This window comes from Podarcis liolepis (genome assembly GCF_965112155.1).
Source record: "Podarcis liolepis genome assembly, chromosome: W".
NCBI classification, from domain to species: domain Eukaryota; kingdom Metazoa; phylum Chordata; class Lepidosauria; order Squamata; family Lacertidae; genus Podarcis; species Podarcis liolepis.
In genome coordinates this window covers 14,228,791-14,254,600 of record NC_139568.1, presented here as the reverse complement: position 1 = coordinate 14,254,600, position 25,810 = coordinate 14,228,791, and the positions used below count along the sequence as shown (strand labels likewise).

Below are 25,810 nucleotides of genomic sequence, written 5' to 3'. Positions count from 1 at the left end.
CCCATTCACCCTACGGGACTTCCAGAAACGTAAGGTCCCCACAATGGGGGTGGGGACCTTCAGGGTGCAATATCGAGGTCGAACGCGGCAACTGGACTTGCTTGTGGTCAAGGGCCCCTACATTAGCTTACTGGGATTGGCATGGTTTGGACCACTGGGGCTAGCTATCACCGGGGTGAACCACACTAGCTTACAAGTGGACGTGAACGCCATATGCAAGGAATTTCCAGGGGTTTTCGACCGGAAATTGGGACAGTATACGCCCCCCCCATTGCGCTACAGCTTGACCCCGCAGTACGACCTGTCAGGCTCAAGGCCCACCGGGTCCCATTCGCCTTGAAACCCCATATAGACGAGGAATTGGACCGACTCGTGGAGCAAGGAGTGCTGGAGCCGGTGTCTAATGCCCCTGGGAAACCCCAATCGTCACACCCGTCAAGCCTAATGGTTCGGTCCGCATCTGCGCAGACTACAAATGTACCATAAACAAGGACCTCACGGCCCACGCATACCCAGTGCCAGTGGTCAGCCATTTCCTTGCCACCCTGGCTGGGTCGAAAATTTTTGGCAAGCTGGACTTGGCCCAAGCATATCAACAGCTGCCAGTAGATGAGGCCACAGCAGAGGCACAGACGATTGTGACGCACAGAGGAGTGTTCAGGGTAAAGCGGCTACAATTCGGGGTCAGCGTGGCACCAGGCATATTCCAGAATCTAATGGACTCTCTCCTTAAAGGGATTCCTGGAGTCACCCCCTTCTTTGATGATGTGTTGATTGCCGGGCCCACACCAGAGGAGTTTGAGGACCGCCTCCGCACCGTTCTGCACCATTTCCAGACGGCAGGTCTCAAGGTGAAGCGGGAAAAATGTCTACTAGGAGTGCCTCAGGTGGACTTTCTGGGATTTATGGTGGACGCAGAAGGGGTCCACCCGACTGGGGACAAGGTACGGGCCATCTGTGATGCCCCAGCACCCAAGAGCAAGACTGAACTTCAGGCCTTCTTGGGACTATTGAACTTTTACCATTCCTTCCTTCCCCACAAGGCGGCGGTAGCAGAGCCCCTACACAGACTCCTGGACAAGCGGGCCCCTTGGGTGTGGGGCCAGCGCCAGGAGACCGCATTCCAGGCAGTCAAGGACTTGCTTGTCTCAAACTCGGTCTTGGCACACTTCGACGAGAGGCTGCCGGTGGTGCTAGCATGCAACGCCTCACCCTATGGCCTTGGCGCTGTCCTGGGGCACCAACTCCCGGATGGAAGAGAGGTACCGGTGGCGTACTTTTCCCAGACACTCAACGCAACGGAGCGGAACTACTCGCAAATCGACAAGGAGGGGCTGGCAATCGTGAAGGGAGTAAAAAAAATCCATGATTTCTTGTACGGGCGGCCCTTCCCCGTGGTGACTGACCACAAGCCGTTGCTTGGCTTGTTTGCCCCCGAAAAGCAGACCCCCCAAGTGCTGTCTCCTCGCGTCCTCAGGTGGTCAATTTTCCTTGCCAGCTACCAGTATGCACTGATTCACCGACCTGGGAAGGCGATGGGTCATGCGGACGCCCTCAGCAGGCTACCACTACCGGAAACAGGCCCTGACCCAGCACCTGCACAAGAGGTTATGAGCCTGGAGCTGCTTCCTGACTGCCCCATTCAGGCACAAGAAGTTGCACACCATTCCAAGAAAGATAGGGTCATCTCCCGGGTCCTGGACTGGGTGTGGAAGGGATGGCCCAGCAGCAGCCCCGGGCCAGAATTCGCCGGCTACACAACCCGCAAACATGAACTGTCGGCCCACAAGGGGTGCCTGTTATGGGGAAGCAGAGTCGTTGTTCCCCAGCCCCTCCGCAAAAGGGTCCTCACAGCCCTACACGAGACACATCCAGGGGTAGTAAGAATGAAGGCCCTTGCCAGGAGTTATGTGTGGTGGCCGGGGATCGATGGAGAGATAGAGGCCTGGGTCAAACACTGCCAGGCCTGCCAAGAATCCCGCCCAGATCCCCCAAGGTCCCCAGTCCAGTCCTGGGAGTCCGCCCGAGCACCATGGTCACGCCTGCATGTGGATTTCGCTGGCCCCTTTCAGGGGAAAACATTCTTCATAGTGGTGGACTCCTACACCAAATGGCTGGAAGTCACACTGGTACCGTCCACTTCCACGTCCGCAGCCATCCGGGTACTACGCAGGCTGTTTGCAACCCATGGGCTCCCTGACACTCTCGTCTCAGACAACGGGACCGCATTTACGTCAGGAGAATTCCAAACCTTCACAGCGCAGAATGCCATCCGCCACATCCGTTCGGCGCCGTTCCACCCTGCCACCAATGGCCAAGCAGAACGCATGGTGCGGACCACCAAGGACACCCTTCGCCGCATGACGCAAGGGGACTGGGAGTACCGCCTTGCCACATTCCTTCTAGCACAGCACAGCACCCCCAGCTCAATGACTGGCCGGAGCCCCGCTGAACTAGTAATGGGTCGGCGCCTTGCAATCAGATTGGACCGCCTTCACCCCGATAGAGCTCAGGATGAGGTAGTGGTGGGGGAAGGCAGGAACCCCCGGACCTTCGAGGCCCAGGACCCAGTGTACGCAAAGAATTTTGGGGCAGGCCCAGCATGGGTACCCGCCACAGTCACCAGGGTCACTCGCCCAGTGTCGTACGAGGTGCTAACGGATGGGGGGCAACGCTGGCGCCGCCACTGCGACCAGATACGGCGACGATTCCCGGGAGAAAACCAGGAGGAGGACAGGTCAGAGGAGTCCCAAGGGAACAGCGGGGCAGTGAGGCCCATAGAGCAGGAGGGGCCAGCAGGAGAGGCAGAATCAGTAAATACAGAGAGGACCCGTGAGGCCGAAAGGACACCGGAACCAGAACCACGACTGAGCGAGCCGGTTGCACCAGACCAAACAGCCCCATCACAGCCAGCATCCTTGGAACACGAGCCAGAACCTGGAGCCTGGACCAGGGAACACCCCAGGCCGCAACGCACACGTAGGCCGCCGGCATACCTTGAGGACTATGAATGAGACCTCCCGGGCAGGACTGGAACTTAGAGGGGAGGGGTGTTATGTACTGAGTGTTAGTATCTTCGCTCACAGTCAGAGGTACCTGGCCTCCCCCGAGGCAATTGAGTGAGATACTGTGTTTACCTTCCATCTGCGTCCTCCCGGCAGGCTAGGTAAACAAACCGGCGATTCTTCTCATTAGATGTGAAATAGAACACACCCTCTGCTTCTCTCTCCCTCCCTGCATTCTCCCCAGGGAGGGGAAATGAGACAGACAGGAGTCCTTTTACATGTTTTATTCCTGTCACTCAGCAGTACAAAGAAATGCAACTGCTCCCTTCAGACTCCATCAGAAGAGACTCACACTCCTCCCCTGTACTTCCAGCACAGGTCACATGACACTCTGAGCTAACATCCGGTGCTCAGTACAGAGAATAGGCTCCACCTTTTCCCCAGCAGTACATCTGCAAAACATAACATCCTGTTTTGCATTCCAGCCATCTGGAGCTGGCTTTTGCCTTGCTGCTTTTTCCCAACATCCTCCCCCAAAAGCATCAATAGGCAAAACATGATCCAGAGAAGAAAACAAACAGTTGTTATACATATAACAGTCCCTTGTTGTTTCAGTTCCACCCTTGGAACTCCCCACCACTGGTTTCACCAGTGTACCTCTCTGGTTGTCTGGCTTCCAAGGAATGAGTGCTTCTGCATTACCTTGGCTAGCTACTCTCTGTTGTCTCTTTGTCTCTGACTTAGACACTGCTTCAACCTGTTTTGAGTTGTTAACAATAGCAACACATGCAACAGCTAAGTTAGCAAACTCTTTTGAGTACCTCTTTGGTGGTACACCCTTTGTGACTCTCTCAGACCTGCGTATGAGGTGCTGATCCTCTGTGCTCACTGGTTCAACCTCTGGACTTTGTTGAGAACCAGTAGCATTCAGTGGTTCTTCCTTCATCTGTGAAGGTCTATCCATTATGTGAGATTTTCTCTCAATGACTGTTACAACTGAACTCTCTGAGCTATCACTGTCATCATCAGTAGTACCACTGTAATCTGTGACATCAGAAAAATCATCATCCTCATCATCTGAATCGTTTCCTGTGGGAAATGTGTGTTCTACAAACCGCTCTTGTTCTGGAGCACTATCTAGGAACTTTGTGAGAATCACCTGACCAGATTCAGACAAAATTACTCTGTAGAGACCCTTTTCATAACCCACAAAAATGCCTTTGGCATTCTTTACTCCACCTGGAGCTTCTGTTCTCACATGAGATCCGAAAACCTTAAAGTAGGCAACAGAAGGTTTTCTATTGAACAGCTTCTCAAAAGGAGAACATCCCAACTCTGTTGAGACTTTTCTCAACCACACATGAAGATAGGACGCTAGCGATTCGGCCCAATATTCATGTGGCAAATGTGAACTCAGCAATTGCGCATTCATCCCCTTTTGCAATTCGTTGTTCACCCTAACACAGACCCCCCTGTTCCACGCTTCGGTCGAAACAGCAACTTTGTGGTCTATCCCTTTTCCATCCAGGAACTTCTGAAACTTCTGTAACAGAAAATTTTGCTTCTCATCTGTGAAAAGACAATCAATGTTAGCATCATGCATATTTTTAACCTTGTCACAAAACTCCTGAAACTTTTCTAAAGTTTCTTGCGGTTTCTCCATCAAATAAACCCAAGAATAATTAGTGAAACAATCCACACACAAAAGGTAATATTTTGCACCGCCCCTAGATGGTTCTAGAGGACCTATCACATCAGCATACACCCGCTGAAAAGCCCTGTCGACCTTCTTGGTCACCTTCCTGGTGCTCACAGTGGTCACACCTGCAAGAGAGATTTCGTTAGTATCAGAAGAATTACATTTCATGTAATCACTTTGATCAAAAGTCAACAAATACAGTCCATCTTTCTCTTTGGCAGTAAGAAACAGTTCTCCATCTTTGTAGATCTTGCAGCTTTTAGCATCATAGGTCAGTTTCAGTCCTTTCTTTGCAATCTGCGACACACTCAGCAGATTAAATCTCAGTTCTGGAACCAGGTAAACATCGCTTACAGTCAAGTTCAGACTCTCAAGATACACAGTCCCAATTCCGGTTGCTTCCAGCTCCTGACCGTTGGGCTGTTTCACAGTGAAGCTTTGCTTCTTCAACGTCGAAAACAGTTGTCTGTGCGGGCACAAATGTTTTGTACATCCAGTGTCGATTATAAAAGAGTTCCCAACATCTGGCGTGGTTCCTTCCGCCATCATAGCCTTTGCAGGTTTCACCTGGTATTTGGAACGGCTTTGGCCTGACGCCTCAGGCTTCGTAGAGCTGCTCTTTGCTCCTCTTGACTGGCGCGGCTTCTTACAGTTTCGCTGTAGATGCCCAGTCTGTCCACAATTGTAGCATCGGACAGCACTCAATGCTACTCCATGCTCTCCAGTAGATTCAGCAGTGGGGAGATTCGAACTCTGTTCTTCCCTCCCCCTGTCCTTCACTTCCAGTGAAGCAAGTCGATCGTGTTCATTCAGGACCACAGCACACACCCTTTCCGCGGTTAGCTGCGCAGCCGGTAGGGAACCAAGCTGACTGGCAACAACCTTGTAGGTGCGGTTAAGGCTGTTTATCACCATGAAGCAAAACACTTCCTCCTGAAGACGGAAATTGCGTTCCACCATCTGTTGACGCAGAAACTTCATCTCTGTCAGGTGCGCTTGAACATCTCCATCAGGCGCAAGTCTCAGATTGGTTAACTTCTCAAAATACAGCAACGCTGAAGAACCAGCATCTCTCTGATGCGTTGTACGCAGCGTATCCCAAACCTCTTTCGCATTTTGTAAATGCTGAATATGCACCAACTGCTGATCTGAGACACACAGAATTATAGCAGTCCTGGCCCTCACATTCTGTGATTCCCAACCTCTGGTTGGTGCTGCAGGGATGGGGTTTTCAATTACATCAAAAAGCCTCTGATTCTGCAGCAGGGCCTTCATCTTAACAGACCAAGATAAATAATTGTCATTGTTTAAGGGAGGTGGGCAAGGCAGAGCTCCCCCTTCTTGGCATCCATCTTGAAGCCAAGCCTCTAGCTCACACTCTCAAACAAGCTGTAAAATCCAACAGTTGTTTTTTCCTTTCTCAGGCAGGCAAACTTCAAGTTGTTTACGCTTTTTGCACCTGGCAGCTAAACTCTGGCTGCTATGGAAAGTCCCTCCAAGAGCTCTTAAACATGTAGCCAAAACACTCTGTGGCTTTGTTTCACTTTTGCCCAGCCTCACAATCCAGCCTCTCTGCCAGTAACTTTCCAACTTTCCGTTACTTAGCAACAATGCATTCCAATAGGACAGTTTATCAACCACAAGAATTTGTGGAATGCAGGCTTCAGCCTCTGAGCTGCAGGCCTTTCCTTCCGGAGCTTTTGTTTTTTTAAACGCAGCTCCCGTGAACCAGGGAATTAATCAACCTGCTTTCACACTTTTAGCCCGAAATGCAGCATACCTTGATCTCCGTTGCTTGGAAAACACTTTCCTCTGTGTCCCTCCATCTGTTCAGCCTCTGGCTGCTCTCAGACGCTTGCCTTCTCCCTTGGAGCAGAGGAGGACAATCCACCAGCCTCTCATGCAGATGTTCGATGAATCGCAACCATCCGAATGCTGCCATATGTTAGTATCTTCGCTCACAGTCAGAGGTACCTGGCCTCCCCCGAGGCAATTGAGTGAGATACTGTGTTTACCTTCCGTCTGCGTCCTCCTGGCAGGCTAGGTAAACAAACCGGCGATTCTTCTCATTAGATGTGAGATAGAACACACCCTCTGCTTCTCTGCTTCTCTCTCCCTCCCTGCATTCTCCCCAGGGAGGGGAAATGAGACAGACAGGAGTCCTTTTACATGTTTTATTCCTGTCACTCAGCAGTACATAGAAATGCAACTGCTCCCTTCAGACTCCATCAGAAGAGACTCACACTCCTCCCCTGTACTTCCAGCACAGGTCACATGACACTCTGAGCTAACATCCGGTGCTCAGTACAGAGAATAGGCTCCACCGTTTCCCCAGCAGTACATCTGCAAAACATAACATCCTGTTTTGCATTCCAGCCATCTGGAGCTGGCTTTTGCCTTGCTGCTTTTTCCCAACACTGAGTTGAATAGGATCCAAACTGCAGCAGTCTGATTGGTCCTTGAACAATAGGATTCAGAATGCAGCAGTCTGATTGGTCCTAGAACAATCCAGCAGTATGATTGGTTGGCAGGAACCACCCAATCCTGCTCCAGATAGAAGTGAATCCACAACCTGATTGGCTTACAGTAGAATTCTGGAATTAGCCAATCATGTGCAGCCCATTGTGTAAATAATGTATATAAAGCAGATACTGTGAGGGGACTTTCATTCATTTCCTCCTCACCACTATGAGCTGAATAAAGAGCATGAAATCACTTTGCGACTCTGAGTATATTTCAACAACCTTGAGAAGAGCGTTGAACATCCTGTCTCACGCTCAGTCACATCATAAGAATCACATGATGAAAACAATGTGCTGCTAGTTCGCAGCTGGTGAGCTCTCATATTACAACATCCTCCCCCATATGAGGCGAATCGAGCTGCGAAAACAAAAGCAGCATCTAAAGAAAAAAAACAGTGGTTATACACATAACATTCCCCTGTTGTTTCAGTTCCACCTTTGAAACTACCCGCCACTGGTTCCACCAGTGCAAACCTCTGGTTGCTTGTCTTCCAAGGAACTAGAGCTTCTGCTACCGTAGTGGGGCGAGGGAGGTATGGCGGTAGGGGCAGATGTCATAGGCGAAGGGGATCGAGATATGGATATGCTCGTACCCCTTCCAATCTGCGCCCCATCCCGAGGGACGAAGGTAGGGTGAGCAAGGATTACTCACCTCCGTCACTGGTGTTGTGCAATGCCAGGTCTATAGGCAAAAAAACCGCCACCCTGTGAGACTTCTTCACCTCGCAGGGGGTTGACCTGGCTTGTGTGACGGAGACCTGGGTGCGCGAAGGGGAAACTGTTACCTTACGAGAGATGGCGCCCCCAGGTTTCTCCGTCCTCCACCAGTCGCGGACTGTGGGCCGGGGGGGAGGGGTGGCATTATTAATCCGAGAAGACTGTTCTTTCAGGGCTCTGCCATCGCCTTCGATCCCCGGCATTGAATGTGTTGGCCTAGTGTGGGGCTCCGAGGTGAGCTTGGCTGTCTGGCTGGTGTACCGGCCACCTAGCGCACCAGCAGCCACCCTGTCAGGCCTGTTGGAGGCGGTGGCCGGCTGGGCCTTGGAGTTCCCCAACCTATTGGTACTGGGGGACTTCAACATCCATGCTGATGCCACTCCCTCCTCACAGGCTCTGGACCTGGTGTCTTCCATGGCGACACTAGGGCTCTCCCAGTTTGTTTCGGGCACCACACATCAAGCAGGCCACACGCTGGATTTGATCTTTGGCGCCGGTATAGATGTGATCATGTCTCCCTCGATGAAGGTGCCATGGTCTGATCACTACGCTCTGAAAGCCAGGATTGACTTTCCACCCCCACCCTGCTTAGGTGGCGAGCCGATTTGGGCTCGCCCGCAGAGGCTGATGGACCCTGATAGATTCCGTCAAGCCTTGCGGGACCTTGCTCCCCCTGGCGACTCATTGACTGAGCTTGTTGAGGGCTGGAATACCCAGCTCCTGGCAGCCATCGATGAGATCGCACCTAAGCGCCCTCTGCGACCCCGCAGAAACCGAGCTCCCTGGTTTACCGAGGAGCTTCGGAAAATGAAGCGGGACCTCAGACGGCTAGAGCGAGTATGGCGGGGTGCCCGTGACGGAGCCTCAAGAACATCTTATAGGGTTTTTATGAAAACCTATGAGATGGCAGTGAAGGCCGCTAAGAAGTCTTACTTCTCGGCCTCCATTGCATCCGCTAGCTCTCGCCCGGCGCAATTATTTAGTATAATCCGGTCATTAACGTCCCTTTCAAAGGCCTGGAAACGATGCCTTATGAGGAACGGCTAAGGGAGCTGGGCATGTTTAGCCTGGAGAAGAGGAGGTTAAGGGGTGATATGATAGCCATGTTCAAATATATAAAAGGATGTCACATAGAGGAGGGAGAAAGGTTGTTTTCTGCTGCTCCAGAGAAGCGGACACGGAGCAATGGATCCAAACTACAAGAAAGAAGATTCCACCTAAACATTAGGAAGAACTTCCTGACAGTAAGAGCTGTTCGGCAGTGGAATTTGCTGCCAAGGAGTGTGGTGGAGTCTCCTACTTTGGAGGTCTTTAAGCAGAGGCTTGACAACCATATGTCAGGAGTGCTCTGATGGTGTTTCCTGCTTGGCAGGGGGTTGGACTCGATGGTCCTTGTGGTCTCTTCCAACTCTATGATTCTATGATTCTATGATTCTATGAAGGACAGCCAAATTTAAATAACAATCTGACACACAGCTGTGAGGCATTTGCGAGCTTTTTTGCGGAGAAGGTCCTGTTGCTCCGCCATGACCTCCTTGCCAATTTGGATACAATAAAGGAACTGGAGGCCCCTCGACTGTCCTCGGGTCCAGTATTGGACCACTTTGACCGGATATCTCCAGCCGATGTGGACAGATTCCTCCAAGCTGGAAAGCCCACCACCTGTCCTCTTGACCCGTGCCCGTCATGGCTGATTAGAGCGTGTCCAGACGAGGTGCGGGCCCCCCTGGGGGATATCATCAATTTGTCCCTTGGCACCGGGATATTCCCAGGGGAACTGAAGGAGGCGGTGGTGCGTCCGCTCTTAAAGAAAACATCGTTAGATCCCTTAGATCTATCCAATTACCGCCCGGTCTCGAATCTTCCATTCCTGGGTAAGGTGATTGAGAGAGCGGTTGCTGAACAGCTTGGTAGGTTTCTGGATGAAACATCTGCTTTGGATCCATTCCAGTCCGGCTTCCGTGCTGGCCATGGGACCGAGACGGCTCTGGTCGCCCTAACAGATGATCTCCGCAGGCAGCTGGATCGAGGCGGGTCGGGGCTGCTGATTCTTCTAGATCTGTCAGCAGCCTTTGACATGGTGGATCACGAACTCCTGGACCACCGCCTTGCCGACGTGGGGATCCAGGGCACAGTCCTTCAATGGCTGCGCTCGTTTCTCTCTGATCGGGGACAGAGGGTGGCGCTTGGGGGGGAATTGTCATCGCGTCACTCCTTGGTGTGTGGAGTGCCTCAGGGTGCGATTCTCTCCCCGATGCTTTTTAACATCTTTATGCGCCCCCTCGCCCAGCTTGTCCGGAGTTTTGGGCTGGGTTGCCATCAGTATGCTGATGACACCCAACTCTATCTGTTGATGGATGGCCATCCTAACTCGGCCCCAGACACACTGACCAGATGTCTGGAAGCTGTGGCTGGATGGTTACGTGGGAGCCGGTTGAAGTTAAATCCTTCGAAGACAGAGGTCCTCTGGCTGGGGCGGGACGATATGTGATCGAGGGGGCAACTCCCATCTCTTGTGGGGGTGCAATTAGTGCCAGCACCGTCCGTTAAGAGTTTGGGTGTAATCTTCGATACCTCCCTTTCTATGGAGGCGCAGATTACAGCTATAACAAAGGCGGCATTTTTCCATCTCCGCCAAGCTAAGCAGTTGGCCCCTTATCTCTCTCGCCCTGACCTAGCCACTGTGATCCATGCGACGGTCACCTCCAGACTGGATTATTGTAACTCGCTCTACGTGGGGCTGCCCTTGAGACTGACCCAGAAACTCCAGCGGGTGCAGAATGCCGCAGCGAGACTCCTTACGGGGTCTTCGCTGCGGGATCACATTCATCCGGTGCTATACCAGCTGCACTGGCTCCCGGTGGAGTACAGGATCAGGTTTAAGGTGCTGGTTTTAACCTTTAAAGCCCTATACGGCCTAGGACCCTCGTACCTACGGGACCGCCTCTCCTGGTATGCCCCACAGAGAAACCTACGGTCTACAAATAATAACACCCTCAAGGTCCCAGGCCTCAGAGAGGTTAGGCTGGCCTCAACTAGAGCCAGGGCCTTCTCGGCTGCAGCTCCAACCTGGTGGAATGCTCTGTCACAAGAGACTAGGGCCCTGCGGGATCTGACATCTTTCCGCAGGGCCTGCAAGACAGAGTTGTTCCGCCAAGCTTTTGGTCAGGGCGCAGCCTGACTCCCTCCTCCGGCAACCTGCACAGAATTTTGTTTAATCGGTTGCCATCAATTTGATTTTAACTAATTTTTATAATGAAATATTTTTAGAATGTGTTATTATTTGATTGTTATTTGACTGTTGTTAGCCGCCCTGAGCCCGGCTCGGCTGGGGAGGGCGGGATATAAATAAAATTTATTATTATTATTATTATTATTACCTTGGCTAGGAAGAATTGTGTTGCCCTTTGCAACTTCCAGGAGTGGCTTTGTCTCTGTCTTGGACAAACCTTGAACCTGGCTTGAGTTGTTAACCACAGCTACACATGCAACAGCTGAGTTAGCAAACTCCTGAGAGTACCTTTTGGGTGGTATTCCCTTTGTGACTCTCTCAGATCTGCGAATGAGGTGCAGATCCTGTTTGCTGGCTGGTTCTTCCTTGGAGCTTTTGGGAGAAACACGCCCAACAGTAAACAGTGGCTCTGTCAATTCCAGTTCAGCCTTAACTTGTGAAGGCCTGGACATTGTGTGTGAACCCTTCTCAATGACTGTGTCAGCAGAACTCTCTGAGCTCTCTGTCACTCTCAGTATCAGAATACTCATCTATATTGACATCAGTGGGAAATGTGTGGAGAACCTCTCTTCCAGTGCTCTCTACAAACTTTGTGAGAATCACTTGATCAGACTCAGGCAGTACTACTCTGTAGTAACCCTTTTCATAATCCACAAAAATGCCCTTGGCACCCTTGATTCCCTGTGGTGTATCCACACGCACATGAGACCCGAAAACCCTAAAGTGTTTAACTGAAGGTTTTCTGTGAAACAGTTTCTCAAAAGGAGAACTTTCCATACCTGCTGAAACCTTTCTTACCCACGTGTAAGAATATGCGTTCAGCGATTCGGCCCAGAACTCTTGGGGCAAATGTGAACTTAGCAGTTGAGCTTTCACGCCTTTCTGCAACTCTGTGTTCACCTTTACACACACACTCTTCCATGAAGCTTCAGAGACAGCAATCTTGTGATCTATCTCACGTTTCTCAAGGAAATCTTGAAAAACCTGTGAAACAAAAATTGGCTTTTCATCTGTGAAAAGACTTTCAACATTAGCATCATGAACAAACTTAACCTTATCACAAAATTCTCTGAACTTTGCTAAGGTTTCCTGTGGTTTCTGCAATACATAAATCCATGTATATTGAGTTACATGATCAACAATTACAAGATAGAACTTTGCTTTGCCTCTAGAGGGCGGTAGAGGACCAATTACATCAGCATACACCTGCTGAAAAGCTTTGGTAACCTTCGCAGACGTCTTGTCTTTGGCACCTGTGGAAAAACCTGTAAAATAAGACATCTTAGTTTTACATGCATTACAAGCTTTATAATCAGATACATTAAAACAGAACAGATACAGTCCATCTTCCTCCTTGGCAGAAAGATACAGCTTTCCGTCTTTGAAGTGTTGGGATATGAGTACAACGCAGCTGCAAACAAGCAGTTCGATGTTGACATCACATGATGTGACTAGTCCTGGGAAAGAATGTACCAGGCAGTTCTTATCAGGACGGTTCACAGGGATTTGTTCTGAGTGTCATATGAGACCTTCCTGTTGCGCATGTGAAGGAAGTCTTACTGAGTTGCTTGGAGGAGACTGAACTGATTGGACATGTTTTTGTACAGCTGTAAAGTCAGAAATAAGCCATAGGAATGTAATAGACTTTCTGACTTTCTTCTTTCTCCTGCTGGTATGCAAGGGGAGGGAGGGGGTGTGCATCTTTCACGCTGGGAGATGTCGCCTATCAAGATCTCCCTGGACTTGCGGGGATGCCAGCCAGGGTAGATCACCGGTAAACAAGCCCCGGGAACCTGAGAGGGAGGCCAGCCTCTCCCGAGGGGGCTGTTTTCCAACAAGTGGTAGCACGCGGATGGTGGAGGCTACAATAATATGGCTAAGGACGGCTGGAGCACCCGGTGGAGACGTTTTTGCTGATTTAGGACGTTCCACGGACCCCTGACGGTTGCTGATTGATGGCTGCTTGATGAACGCGGATTGAAAGTTCTCCGGTTCACTGAAAAGGCTGCTGTTTTTGGATTAAAACAAGCAGAGAAAGCCACATTCTTTGCATTCCAGGGGAGGTGATAAAACTGCCGTCGCCTGCCAAGTGCCTGCCAAGGAATCATGAGTACTCTTTGAGCTGATTTACAGCCGCGTTAGCTTCAAAGGCAAAGAGGGAAGCAAGCCGGAGCCAAAAGCAAGGCTCAGAGGCTGAAAATAGCTGTTGGAATTTTCAGCGTTTGTTTGCTGCTAAGAGCTGTTGGTAGGAATTTTCCATGCGGAGCTTGCTACCAAGGACTTGCAGCTTGTAAACAGCTAGCAGGCTATTGGATTTTTCAGCTCGTACATGAAAGCTGAAACTTGGAATCAAGATGGATACCAAGAAAGGGGCGGGTTTGCCTTATCCACCCCCCCCTTAACAAATGACAATTATTCCTCATGGTCTGTGAAAATGAAAGCCCTGCTACAGAGTCAGAGAATATTTGGAGTAATTGAAAATCCCATCCCAGCAGCACCCACAAGGGCTTGGGAAGCTCAGAATGTGAAAGCCAGATCGGCTATCATTTTATGTGTTTCGGATGATCAACTTGTGCATATAGCAGATTTGCAATTTGCACGCGAGGTTTGGCAAACGTTACAGGAAATTCATCAGAGAGATGCCGCTGGCACCGCACTGCTGCATTTTGAAAAGCTCACAAACATGAGACTGGCGCCTGATGGAGATGTGCAGGTGCATTTGACAGAGATGAAATTTCTACGCCAGGAGATGGCGCAAAGAAACTTTCCTCTTCAGGAAGAAATATTTTGTTTTATGATTATTAACAGCTTGAACCGGACTTCCAAAACTGTTGCAAGTCAACTTGGTTCTCTACCTGCCTGGGATCTTACGGTGGAGAGGATTTGTTCCGTGGTTCTGAATGAGAGAGACCGCCTTGCTGCAATAGCTGTTGCTGATGGGGGGAGTGTAGCTCGGAGTTCAAGCACCCCCACAATTGTTGCTTCAGAGGAGCAGGCTGTGGCTCTGAACGTTGTTCATTGTTACAATTGTGGCCAGACTGGGCATATTCAGAGGAACTGTAAAGAGCCACGTCAGCCAAAAGGAGCCAAAGGGAGCTCTGCAAAGCCTGAGGCTTCAAGCAAAGGTCGTGCCAAGTCACAGGCAAGACCAGCAAAGGCTTTAATATCGCCGAAAGCCTCTTCATTGATTGAAAATGCGTTTATTCTGGACACGGGCGCTATCCGGCACCTCACGTCATGCAGGGAATTGTTTTCTACATTTGAGAAGCAACGCTTCACTGTGAAACAGGCCAACGGTCAAGAAATCGATGCGACCGGGATCGGGACTGTCTACTTAGAAAGTCTGAACTTGACTATAAATAATGTTTATTTTGTTCCTGATTTAAAGTTCAATTTGCTGAGTGTTTCTCAGATGACAAAGAAAGGACTGGTGTTGTCCTATGATAAGCAGAGTTGCAAAATCTTTAAAGACGGAGAGCTGTATCTTTCTGCCAGAGAGAAAGACGGACTGTATCTGTTGACTTTTGATGAGTCTGATTACAGAATGTGCACTGCATGTGAATCAAAAATGCTTTCTCTTGCAGGTATATCGGAAGGAGCCAAGGATAAAAAGGCAACAAAGATTAACAGTGTTTTTCAGCGAGTGTATGCTGATGTAATTGGTCCTTTAGCACCATCTAGAGGCAATGCAAAATACTATCTTGTGTTTGTTGATCACTATTCTCAATATGTATGGATATATGTATTGCAATCACCAAAAGAAACCTTAGCAAGGTTTAAGGAGTTTTTTAACAAGGTTAAGACTGTTCATGATGCTAATATTGATTTTCTTTTCACAGATGAAAAGCCAATTTTTCTTTCACAGGATTTTCAAGATTTCCTTGAGAAACAAGGGATAGAGCATAAGGTTGCTGTATCTGAAGCTTCATGGAACAAGAGTGTGTGTGTAATGGTGAACAAGGAATTGCAGAATGGCATGAGAGCACAGTTGCTTAGTTCACATTTGCCACAAGAGTTCTGGGCTGAGTCTTTATGTTCATTCTCTTATACTTGGGTGAGAAAGGTTTCAAAAGGTATGGAAAGTTCTCCTTTTGAGAAGTTATTCTACAGGAAACCTCCTGTAAAACATTTTAAGGTTTTTGGATCTCACGTCCGAACGGAAACTCCACAAGGGGTTAAGCATGCAAAAGGCATTTTTGTGGGTTATGAAAAGGGTCTCTACAGAGTAATTTTGTCTGAATCTGGTCAAGTGATTCTCACAAAGTTTCTAGAGGGCACTCTGAGACAAGAGAGAGAGGTTCTCCACATATTTCCCACTGATGACAATTCAGATGAATATTCTGATACTGAAAGTGACACAGAGAGCTCAGAGAGTTCTGCTGACAGTCATTGAGAGGGGTCCACACACACTGTCTAGACCTTCACAGGTTAAGACAGAACTAGAAGTAACTGAACCACTGTTTACTGTTGGGCGTGGTTCTCCAAGAAGTACAGAAGATGAACCAGTCAGCAAAGAGGACCTGCACCTCATTCGCAGGTCTGAGAGAGTCACAAAGGGCATACCACCCAAGAGGTATTCTCAAGAGTTTGCTAACTCAGCTGTTTCATGTGTTACTATTGTTGACAACTCAAGCCAGATTAAAGGTATGTCTAAGTCAGAGACAAAGACACGACTAGGAGTTGCTAAGCGTAATACTACTTTCCCTAGCCAAGGTAATGCAGAAGCACTCATTCCTTGGAAAACAGACAACCAGAGAGGTACACTGGTGAAACCAGTGGCAGGTAGTTCCAAAGGTGGAACTGAAACAACAGGGGATTGTTACGTGTATAACAACTGTTTGTTTTCTTCTCTGGATAAAGCTTTGTTCGCAGCTAACGTTGAATCATATGGGGGAGTATGTTGGGATATGAGTACAACGCAGCTGCAAACAAGCAGTTCGATGTTGACATCACATGATGTGACTAGTCCTGGGAAAGAATGTACCAGGCAGTTCTTATCAGGACGGTTCACAGGGATTTGTTCTGAGTGTAATATCAGACCTTCCTATTGCGCATGTGAAGGAAGTCTTACTGAGTTGCTTGGAGGAGACTGAACTGATCGGACATGTTTTTGTACAGCTGTAAAGTTAGAAATAAACCGTAGGAATGTAATAGACTTTCTGACTTTCTGGCTTTCTTCTTTCTCCTGCTGGTATGCAAGGGGAGGGAGGGGTGTGCATCTTTCACGCTGGGAGATGTCACCTATCAATATCTCCCTGGACTTGCGGGGATGCCAGCCAGGGTAGATCACCGGTAAACAAGCCCCGGGAACCTGAGAGGGAGGCCAGCCTCTCCTGAGGGGGCTGTTTTCCAACATGAAGATCCTGCATCTCTTCTCATCAAAGGATATCACCAATCCTTGCTTTGCCATCTGAGATACACTCAGCAAGTTGAACTCCAAACCTGGGACAAAGTGAACGTTGTTTATAGTCAAATTCAGACTTTTCAGGAATACAGTCCCGATTCCAGTTGCTTCCATTTCCTGACCATTGGCTTGCTTCACAGTGAAGCGTTGATTCTCATACGTCGAGAACAAACTTCGCCGTCCTGTCAGGTGCTTTGTGTTGGGATTTCAGCCCCCACCAGCTGCCACGCTGGCAGGAAACGGCAGGAGCTGTTTACGTGTGCTGTCTCATAGCATGAGAAGGAAGTCAGCTTCTGTTCTCAGCCTGACTCACTGTATGCTGGGAGGAGTTTCTCCTCTTCCCTTCTGCTCTTGAGATAGAGCAGGGTTGTGTCGCAAAACCCAGAGCTTGGCTGCTCAGACATGCAGTCCTTTGTGTTGTTGTTGTTTTGCAGTAAATAAATGTAGTTTTGAAACTACAAGCTGCTTTTTCCTTTCTGTCGCTGTACAAGGGAAATTGGTATGCTTCCTCATAAGAGAGAGGCTGCCTATTTGATCGGTCACCCTGGACTGAGAGGAAGATTCCTGAACGGCAGCCAGGGATGATCACGAAGCTTCACCTTTGGAGAATGTACGGGAGGCTAGCAGCAGGCTGGCACAGCTCCCGGGCTGGCGACGTTTCAACACTCTGTGGCTCCAGCGTCAATTACAAAAGCATTCCCAATCGATGATGAAGCCTTTGGTGACATCAAAGCTTTGGCAGGACTCGCCTGAGACTTGGCACGACTCTTGCCTGTAGCCTCTGGCTTTCCTGAGCTCCCCTTGGCTCCTTTGGAAACACGGCTCTTTTTACAGTTCTTCTGTAAATGGCCAGCCTGATCACAATTGTAGCAACAAATGACGTTTAAGGCTACAGCCTGCTCCTCCTGAGCAAGAACAGTGGAGGTAGCACTGGCAGCTTCACTCACCCCATCAGCAACAGCAATGGCAGCCAATCTGTCATTCTCATTAAGCAAAACGGCACAAATGTGCTGCACTGTCAGATCCTGAGCAGGGAGTGAACTCAGCTGACCTGCAACAGTCTTAAATCTCTGATCCAAGTTGTTTGTGATCATGAAACAAAAGATAGCTTCATCAAGTGGAAAATTTCGCTCTGTCATCTGTCGGCGTAAGAACTGCATCTGCTTCAGATGCGCCTGAAGATCCCCATCTGGCTTCAGTCTAAAGTTTGTGAGCTTTTCAAAATGCAGCAGCGCAGTCCCAGCTGCTTCATGCGTATGTATACATCTCAAAGCAAGCCACATGTCCCTCGCGTGAGGCAAATCAGCAAAGTGCACCAACTGGTCGTCTCCTACACACAAGACGACTGCAGACCTTGCCTGCATGTCAGAGTCATTCCAGGCCCTTGTTGGTGCAGCAGGAATGGGATTTCGAATAACTCCAAATATTCTCTGTCTCTCGAGCAGCGCCTGCATTTTTAGAGACCAAGTGGAATAATTCCCATCTGTTAACGGTGGTGGATAGGGCAGCCCAGCCCCCAGTTTGGCATCCATCTTGATCCCAATTAACAGCTATCAGCCACTAGCTGTAAATCTTGGCAGCAAGCAACAGCCTTTGAGCCTTAACCGCTCAACTCCGGCTTGCATTTCTCTTAGAGGCTTAATGAGCCCATAAATCAGTACAGAGTACTCACAGTTCCTTGGCGGTTACCGGCAGGGTAAACAGCTCTCCCCCGGAATGTAGGAACTCGGCTTTCGCTGTGTTTTAATCCAAAAACAAACAGCAGGAAAACAGCAGCTTCAATGAACCGGAGAAGTACTCCATCCGCGTTCATCAGGCAGCCATCCATCAGGAACTGGCAGACATCGACGCAATCACAACGGCCATCCTCTGCTACCACTTGTTGGCGATCGGCCCCCTTGGGAAAAACTGACTCCTCTTCCCAGGCACTGGGGCCTGTTGCCGGTGATCTGCCCCTGGCTGGTCTTCAGTCAGTTCAGGGAGATCAACCATAAGCGGCACCTCCCTTTTGAGAGATGCACACTCCCTTTCCCCTTGCATCTCAGCAGAAGAAAGAAGACAGTCTGAAAGTAGTCTGACTCATTCTACTTTATTCCCGGACTGTACACTGTACAAAACATGTCTGCTTTCTCAGAAACCTCCGTACAACTCTCCCACTCCTTTGCAGCAACAACAGGAAGGTCTCAAGTTACACTGAGAACACAACCTTGAGAAGAGCGTTGAACATCCTGTCTCACGCTCAGTCACATCATAAGAATCACATGATGAAAACAATGTGCTGCTAGTTCGCAGCTGGTGAGCTCTCATATTACAACAGGGCCATCCCCTCCACACCCAGTCCAGGACCCGGGAGATGACCCTATCTTTCTTGGAATGGTGTGCAACTTCTTGTGCCTGAATGGGGCGGTCGGGAAGCAGCTCCAGGCTCATAACCTCTTGTGCAGGTGCTGGGTCGGGGCCTGTTTCCGGTAGTGGTAGCCTGCTGAGGGCATCCACGTGACCCATTGCCTTCCCAGGGCGGTGAATCAGTGCATACTGGTAGCTGGCAAGGAAAATTGACCACCTGAGGACACGAGGCGACAGCACTTGGGGGGTCTGCTTTTCAGGGGCAAACAAGCCAAGCAACAGCTTGTGGTCAGTCACCACGGTAAAGGGCCACCCGTACAAGAAATCATGGATTTTTTTTACTCCCTTCACGATTGCCAGACCCTCCTTGTTGATTTGCGAGTAGTTCCATTCGGTTGCTTTGAGTGTCTGGGAAAAGTATGCCACCGGCACCTCTCTTCCATCCGGGAGTTGGTGTCCCAGGACAGTGCTGATGCCATAGGGCGAGGCGTCGCATGCTAGCACCACCGGCAGCCTCTCAAAGTGTGCCAAGACTGAGTTTGAGACGAGCAAGTCCTTGACTGCCTGGAATGCGGCCTCCTGGCACTGGCCCCACACCCAAGGGGCCCGCTTGTCCAGGAGTCTGTGTAGGGGCTTCGCTACCACCGCCTTGTGGGGAAGGAAGGAATGGTAAAAGTTCAATAGTCCCAAGAAGGCCTGAAGTTCAGTCTTGCTCTTGGGCGCTGGCCCGTACCTTGTAACCAGTCGGGTGGACCCCTTCTGCGTCCACCATAAATCCCAGAAAGTCCACCTGAGGCACTCCTAGTAGACATTTTTCCCACTTCACCTTGAGACCCGCCGTCTGGAAACGGTGCAGAACGGTGCGGAGGCGGTCCTCAAACTCCTCTGGTGTGGGCCCAGCAATCAACACATCATCGAAGAAGGGGGTGACGCCAGGAATCCCTTTAAGGAGAGAGTCCATTAGATTCTGGAATATGCCTGGTGCCACGCTGACACCAAATTGCAGCCGCTTTACCCTGAACGCTCCTCTGTGCGTCACAATCATCTGTGCCTCTGCTGTGGCCTCATCTACCGGCAGCTGTTGATATGCTTGGACCAAGTCCAGCTTGCCAAAAAAATTTGATCCAGCCAGGGTGGCAAGGACATGGCTGACCACTGGCAGTGGGGATGAATGTGTTAGTATCTCAGCCCACAGGCAGAGGTACCTGGCCTCCCCCGAGGCAATTGAACGAGATACTGAGCTTACCGTCCGTCTGCGACCTCGGCAGGCTAGGTAAACAAACCCGGCGATTCTTCTCATTAGTCGTGAGAAGAACACACCCTCTGCTTCTCTCTCCCTCCCTGCATCCTCCCAGGGAGGAGAAATGAGACAGACAGGAGTCCTTTCTACATGTTTTATTCCTGTCACTCAACAGTACATAGAAATGTGACTGTTCCCTTCAGACTCCATTAGAAGAGTCACACTCCTCCCCTGTACTTCCAGCACAGGTCAGATGACACACTGAGCTAACATCCGGTGCTCAGTACAGAGAATAGGCTCCACCTTTTCCCCAACAGTACAGTGAGAAACCACAACATCCTGTTTTGCATTCCAGCCATCTGGAGCTGGCTTTTGCCTTGGTGCTTTTTCCTGACAACCTCCCCCAAAAGCATCAATAGGCAAAACATGATCCAGAGAAGAAAACAAACAGTTGTTATACATATAACAGTCCCCTGTTGTTTCAGTTCCACCCTTGGAACTCCCCACCACTGGTTCCACCAGTGTACCTCTCTGGTTGTCTGGCTTCCAAGGAATGAGTGCTTCTGCATTACCTTGCTTAGCTACTCTCTGTTGTGTCTTTGTCTCTGACTTAGACACTGCTTTAATCTGCTTTGAGTTGTTAACAATAGCAACACATGCAACAGCTAAGTTAGCAAACTCTTTTGAGTACCTCTTTGGTGGTACACCCTTTGTAACTCTCTCAGACCTGCGTATGAGGTTCTGATCCTCTGTGCTCACTGGTTCAACCTCTGGACTCTGTTGAGAACCAGTAGCAATCAGTGGTTCTTCCTTCATCTGTGAAGGTCTATCCATTGTGTGAGATTTTCTCTCAATGACTGTTACAGCTGAACTCTCTGAGCTATCAGTGTCATCATCATCAGTACCACTGTAATCTGTGACATCAGAAAAATCATCATCATCATCATCTGAATTGTCACCTGTGGGAAATGTCTGTACTACAACCCGCTCTTGTTCTGGAGCACTCTCTAGGAACTTTGTGAGAATCACCTGACCAGATTCAGACAAAATTACTCTGTAGAGACCCTTTTCATAACCCACAAAAATGCCTCTGGCATTCTTTACTCCACCTGGAGCTTCTGTTCTCACATGAGACCCGAAAACCTTAAAATAGGCAACAGAAGGTTTTCTATTGAACAGCTTCTCAAAAGGAGAACATCCCAACTCTGTTGAGACCTTTCTCAGCCACACATGAAGATAGGACGCTAGAGATTCGGCCCAATATTCATGTGGCAAATGTGAACTCAGCAATTGCGCATTCATCCCCTTTTGCAATTCTTTGTTCACTCTAACACAGACCCCCCTGTTCCACGCTTCTTGCGAGACTGCAACTTTGTGGTCTATCCCTTTTCCATCCAGGAACTTCTGAAACTTCTGTAACAGAAAAATTTGCTTCTCATCTGTGAAAAGACAATCAATGTTAGCATCATGCATATTTTTAACCTTGTCACAAAACTCCTGAAACTTTTCTAAAGTTTCTTGCGGTTTCTCCATCAAATAAACCCAAGAATAATTAGTGAAACAATCCACACACAAAAGGTAATATCGTGCACTGCCCCTAGATGGTTCTAGAGGACCAATCACATCAGCATACACCCGCTGAAATGCTCTGTCGACCTTCGGCACCTTCCGGGCGCTCTTGGTCACACCTGCAAGAGAGATTTCGTTAGAATCAGAAGAATTACATTTCATGTAATCACTTTGATCAAAAGTCAACAAATACAGTCCATCTTTCTCTTTGGCAGTAAGAAACAGTTCTCCATCTTTGAAGATCTTGCAGCTTTTAGCATCATAGGACAGTTTCAGTCCTTTCTTTGCGATCTGCGACACGCTCAGCAGATTAAATCTCAGTTCTGGAACCAGGTAAACATCGCTTATAGTCAAGTTCAGACTCTCAAGATACACAGTTCCAATTCCAGTCGCTTCCAACTCTTGACCGTTGGCCTGTTTCACAGTGAAGCTTTGCTTCTTCAACGTCGAAAACAGTTGTCTGTGCGGGCACAAATGTTTTGTACATCCAGTGTCGATTATAAAGGCGTTCCCAACATCTGGCGTGGCTCCTTTCGCCATCATAGCCTTTGCAGGTTTCACCTGGCACTTGGTACGGCTTTTGCCTGACGCCTCAGGCTTCGTAGAGCTGCTCTTTGCTCCTCTTGACTGGCGCGGCTTCTTACAGTTTCGCTGTAGATGCCCAGTCTGTCCACAATTGTAGCATCGGACAGCACTCAATGCTACTCCATGCTCTCCAGTAGCACCATCAGTGGGGGAATTTGAACTCTGTTCTTCCCTCCCCCTGTCAGCAACACCCATTGCACCTTGTTCAGGAACACCAACAGTTCCAACAGCCACAGTTCCTGCACTCTCCCCTCTGGGGTCAAAGCTCTCCACAGCTTTCGATGAGCTCTTAGGAACTTGGCCAGCATCATCTTGGCTCACCCCTTCTGGGGTAGTTATCCATCCAGACCCTGATGAATAACTGTCTCTGGTTAAGGGAGGTGGGCAAGGCAGGGCTCCCCCTTTCTTGGCATCCATTTTGAAGCCAAGCCTCTTCAGCTTTCCAGCCCACACTCTCAAACAAGCTGTAAAATCCAACAGTAGTTTTTGCCTTTCTCACTCAGGCAAACTGCAAGCTGTTTATGCTTTTAGCACCTGGCAGCTTGACGCTAGCTGTTATGGAAAGTCCCTCCAAGAGCTCTTAAACGTGTAGTCAAAACAATCTATGGCTTTGTTTCGCTTTCCCAGGCTCACACTCACAGTCCAGCCCTTTTGCCAGTAACTTTCCAACTTCCGTTACTTAGCAACAATGCATTCCAATAGGACTTCTTATCTTAACCACAAGAATTTGTGGAATGTAGGCTTCAGCTTCGAAGCTGCAGGCCTCTTCTCCCGGAGCTGTATTTTTCCAACGCAGCTCCCCCGTGAACCAGGGAATTAATCAACCTGCGTTCACACTTTTCGCCCGAAATGCAGCATACCTTGAACTTTTGTTGCTTGGAAAACACCTCTTCTTTCCACCAGCTGTCTGTTGAGCCTCTGGCTTCTTTCAGATGCTTGTCTTCTCCCTTGGAGCAGAGGAGGATAATCCACCAGCCTCTCATGCAGAGGTCGATGGATCGCAACCATCCGAAGGCTGCCATATGTTAGTATCTCAGCCCACAGGCAGAGGTACCTGGCCTCCCCCGAGGCAATTGAGCGAGATACTGAGCTTACCGTCCGTCTGCGACCTCGGCAGGCTAGGTAAACAAACCCGGCAATTCTTCTCATTAGTCGTGAGAAGAACACACCCTCTGCTTCTCTCTCCCTCCCTGCATCCTCCCAGGGAGGAGAAATGAGACAGACAGGAGTCCTTTCTACATGTTTTATTCCTGTCACTCAACAGTACATAGAAATGTGACTGTTCCCTTCAGACTCCGTTAGAAGAGTCACACTCCTCCCCTGTACTTCCAGCACAGGTCAGATGACACACTGAGCTAACATCCGGTGCTCAGTACAGAGAATAGGCTCCACCTTTTCCCCAACAGTACAGTGAGAAACCACAACATCCTGTTTTGCATTCCAGCCATCTGGAGCTGGCTTTTGCCTTGGTGCTTTTTCCTGACAGAATGGGCCGTGAGGGCCTTGTTTGTGCTACATTTGTAGTCTGTGCAGATGTGGACCAAACCATTAGGCCTGATGGGTGTGATGATCGGGGTTTACCAAGGGGCATTAGGCACCGGCTCCAGCACTTCTTGCTCCACAAGCCGGTCCAATTCCTCGTCTATACGGGGTTTCAGGGCGAATGGGACCCGGCGGGCCTTGAGCCTGACAGGTCGTACTGTGGGGTCAAGCTGTAGAGCAATGGGGGGGGGGCTCCGTATACTGTCCCAATTTCCCATCAAAAACCCCCCAAAATTCCTTGCATATGGCTTCCACGTCCACTTGTAAGCTAGAGCAGTTCACCCCGGTGACAGCCAACCCCAGTGGTCCAAACCATGCCAATCCCAGTAAGCTAACGTAGGGGGGCCCTTGACCACAAGCAAGTCCAGTTGCCGCGTCCGCTCTTGACATTGCACCCTGAAGGTCCCCACCCCCATTGTGGGGACCTTACGTTTCTGGAAGTCCCGGAGGGTGAATGGGGCCAGCCTGAGTTTGGGACTCCCACTAGGACACAGTTTCCTTAAGGCCCTTGCCGAGATTATGGATAGAGTTGAACCCATGTCAAGCTCCATGCGGTACAGGGCCCCCTCTATCTGTACCTCTACATAAATTTTCTCTATGTTGGAGTGGGGCAACTGGTATACCTGGAAGTCCGTGAGCTCCGTTGAGTTGCCTTGGGGCGTTGGGCCCCGGGACCTGGGGCTCTTGGATCGGTTATCTGATGCCTGGCGTCGGGTGGGCCGAGTCTGACACACCTGGGCGATGAGTCCCGATTTTCTGCACTGCCTGCACTCTGCATTGCGGAAACAGCAGGTCCTCCTCTTGTGACTCTCCCCGCAGCTTGCGCAGTTCCCTCCTTCTCGTCGAGGCAGCTGTGGTCTGTGCGCTCCTTGAGTGCGCTGCTGTACTCGGTGCACCTCCTCCCTGTCAGATCCTGAGTCGTTGGTGAGGTCTTTGTGGTGGACCCTCAGTTGGGACGGCAGGCTCGGCCGTGCCTCTTGCGTCAACCTCTCGGCAGCTTCCGTTGCCAGGGCCTCCTCCAGAGTGACCTGGAATGTTAGGTCCTTCTTGGCATAGAGGCGTCATTGCAGCTTCTCATCCTTCAGGCCACTGACGAGGCGGTCACGAAGCATGTTCTCCAACTCTGAGAAGTTGCAGAACCGGTCGGCTTGGCGGAGAGAGGTTACAAACCCAGTTATGGTTTCCACAGAGGCTTGCCGCTTTGCATAGAAGGCATTTCGTCAAGCCACCACTGAGGACTGCGGCGAAAAGTGCCCCTTCAGCAGTTCCATTATTGTTTTGTATGGAACAGTAGCGACGTCTTCAGGCGCAAGGAGAGCCTGGGGGATTTCAAATGTCTCCTTTCCGCAAATGCTGAAGAATATCGCCCTCTAGTTAGTTAGTTACGCTTCCCAGTCTCCGGATGCTGGGTTGAACGACGATAAGCTGCTGTCGGTTGCCATTCTGAGTTCCTTGGGTCCCGGAGCTAAAGCCTGGATACACGGTGTGAGGCAGTGGTGCTGTGGTGCTGTGTGTGGCTGTCAGCTCAGTGGGATAATAATAATAGTAATAATTTATTATTTATACCCCGCCCATCTGGCTGGGTTTCCCCAGCCACTCTGGGCGGCTTCCAACGGAATATTAAAAACAGTACAGCACCAGACATTAAAAACTTCCCTAAAGAGGGCTGCCTTCAGTTGTCTTTTAAAAGTAAAATAGTTGTTTATTGCTTTGACATCTGCTGGGAGGGCGTTCCACAGGGCAGACGCCACTACCGAGAAGGCCCTCTGCCTGGTTCCCTGTAACCTTACTTCTCGCAATGAGGGAACCGGCAGAAGGCCCTCGGCGCTGGATCTCAGTGTCAGGGCTGAACGATGGGGGTGGAGACGCTCCTTCAGGTATACTGGACCGAGGCCGTTTAGGGCTTTAAAGGTCAGCACCAACACTTTGAATTGTGCTTGGAAATGTAC

General features: G+C 49.8%; 1 long non-coding RNA gene across 1 annotated transcript; it reads right to left on the bottom strand.

The window, feature by feature from the left end:
* Positions 1 to 3,277: 3,277 nt before the first annotated feature.
* On the bottom strand, positions 3,278 to 23,058 carry LOC310697727. Its single transcript, XR_014521168.1, has 2 exons — positions 20,388 to 23,058; positions 3,278 to 6,948 (listed from the first exon to the last, which is right to left on the bottom strand). It is a non-coding gene; the product is annotated as an uncharacterized lncRNA (long non-coding RNA).
* Between the last annotated feature and the right edge of the window lie 2,752 nt (positions 23,059 to 25,810).